The sequence below is a fragment of the Lolium rigidum genome, chromosome 2 (genome assembly GCF_022539505.1).
Source record: "Lolium rigidum isolate FL_2022 chromosome 2, APGP_CSIRO_Lrig_0.1, whole genome shotgun sequence".
NCBI lineage: Eukaryota > Viridiplantae > Streptophyta > Magnoliopsida > Poales > Poaceae > Lolium > Lolium rigidum.
In genome coordinates, this window is record NC_061509.1 from 227,124,300 (window position 1) to 227,126,960 (window position 2,661).

Genomic DNA, 2,661 nt, shown 5'->3' on the forward strand with positions numbered 1-2,661 from the left:
TATGTGAATAATATATTCATGTGGTATCCTTGTTTGCATTCACATGTTTAAAGGACATGCTACAGAACATGGGACCATTATAAATTGAGTTATGTTGCTTCCCTTTTTTAAAAAAAATCTAGATATTTCCTGATCTGTCTACTTTTTATGTATTGTTCTACCCTAACACAAAGATCCAGATGTTTTAGTATTTCTAGAAACTTTCATGCCATCTTTCAGTAGTCATATTAGATATGTTTCTTTGACTTATGATGCGTTCTTACTTTATTGATTAGTTTTTCTATACAGAAAGAGCATTGTGTGCCTAATCTATATAACTGAACAGTTAATTAGATTATTCAAGTTTCTCACTACTTATTTATATTGCTTACATTTTCAGGTGTCGGTGGAAGTATCAGATGTCAGGTTGCTGATGTGCGATTCATAAATTTAGCAGAAGATGAAGATTCAATTTAATGCTAGCTTGAAGGACGATTGTTGTTTGATCCCACCTCTTTGCAGAAATAAATGGTGTTGTGTAATTGAATTCTCTTTGGGCATTTGCAAATTATGCTTGGACTAAAGTTGTATGGATTGTCAAAGTTAAACAACTTTTACTGTGGATTTCAAATACTTAGTCTAATTCGGCCATCTGTATCTATTATCACTAAATGGAAGTTACATGCTAGTTGCTCCAGTCATGGCGGCCACCTGCCGTCTTGTCTCGGGTCACGATGTTAACATCACTTAGTTGGAATCTCCCGATGTCCTCTTTGTTGTAAATTTTAGTCAAGGGTTACCTTTTGATAATGGCATCTCAAAGAATTTTTGCGTATCGCTAAATTTTCTGGAGGGCCGCGGCCTCAAGATTTTTTTTTTCTTGGTGACACCAAATCCAAACTTGGTATTCCAGATTCATATTGGAGTACAAACATTCCAAACTTCCTATACAGCTATCCCAAAGAGTTGGGCCAGCGGGGTTGTGACGTGCTGGGTGCACGGCCGGTGCATCGTCAAAGCACAGCCACCGCTTGGCATTTTGGCAACCATACCACATTACCACACCATGGTGCTTCACCTTGCGTTGCAGCCAAAGCCAGGCCTAAGTTGTCGTCATTAAGACATTTTAACTGCTCTCTCGTCTCGCTACAGTAGCCAGAGCCTCCTCCGCGAGATCTGGGTCGATCCCGAGCCCCTCCGGCGGCGTTGCCGGCCGGAGGTGGCGGAGGTGAGGTGCCAGTAGTAGTTCTTTAGATTAGGAGTAGTTTCCCGGCAGTTTGCCGGTTAGATTAGGAGTAGTAGCTCTGGTTTTGGCCAGATCCAGAGTGGCCGAGTTCTGGTGGCGTTGCTCTATGCTCCGGTGGTCGGAGTTCAGAGACCCCCTCCTCGACCGATCTCATCAATAAGGCCTCAGTCATCTCCTTCAAGCTCCTCTTGACGCCTCTCCTTCTGCTCCTGGCCGGCCATGGTGGTGAGGGGGTGTGGTCGGAGGTGGCGTCAACGGCTTGATCTGGAGGTGGCTAGGGTGGAGTGTCTCTCTGGTGCTCTGGCGCAACATCAGGTGGCCCGTCGTCGGCGACCTCTCTCTAGATCCATGGTGGATCTTGTCTGGAGTTCGTAGGCGACCAAGCTCTTCGATAAGGCGCCTAGGAGCCGTCAGCTGGCGAGAAGATGGCCTCCTTGTCTCCTTGGCCGGCCATGGTGGCGGGGGAGGTGGTCACGGAGGTAAGCCGCTTGATTTCTTTTGGCCCGACCGGCCGTGGAGGTGAGGGGGTGGAAGGTGTCATGCAGCTGGGCTTCTCTCTTGTGCTGACGGCGCAGTTCTTGTCGTCGCTGCCTCTATCTCTCGCCTGCTAGCCCTCATGGTGGAGGCTGGCTTGCGGGGGTGGCTTGTTGGTGGAGGCGACTTCGTCTTGGAGCTCTTCTCCGATGCTTTTGGCATCGGACTGAATGGCAGTAGGGCTGCCGCTCCGCCGCTGCTTTGCTCTACCCATCGGTGTTCTCCTGCGCTTCATCGTGTGTCCCCGGAGATGAATTCGCAGTCCACTGGTTGAGCCGATCTGGAGGAGGAAGACGGAGGACTGGATCGCTTTTCTTTTTTTTCTTCAGGGTCCTCTTTGCATATTCTAGACCCCTATGTAATTTGTGAATCTCTCAGGGTCACTTTGTACTCCAGTATTAATAGCAGCTTGTCGGATTTCAACCCGACTGAATTTCAAAAAAAAAAAGTCGTCGTCATTCGTCAAGATCTTCGCTTGAGTAGTCCGTGTGAAACCATGGAAGTGGGACAAGTGAGACAAGTGACATCATAATTGTACTTTCTCACATTGTTTGACTTTGATTTAATCATGTTTATTAGAACTCCGGTGTTTTTTCAATTGCTGTGAACCAAACAATCAAGTTACGGAGTACGTGTTTTTGTCAATACTTTGTTTTTACATATGCGCCTATTACCCCTCCATCCCGTTAACTCAATTTTGTCTAGATAGGCATTGAGTCAACTAATTTAGAGAAAAGTGAATATTTTTCTACTGCATTTTTTTTACAGAAAATATCTGAATCTATTCCATGAGTTCATAATAAGCACAGAGCGTTCAAAAATAATGAAAATTACATCGAGGTCCTTGAATCACCTAACGATGACTACTGGCGCAGGAGCGAGCCGTTGACACGCCACTGTCG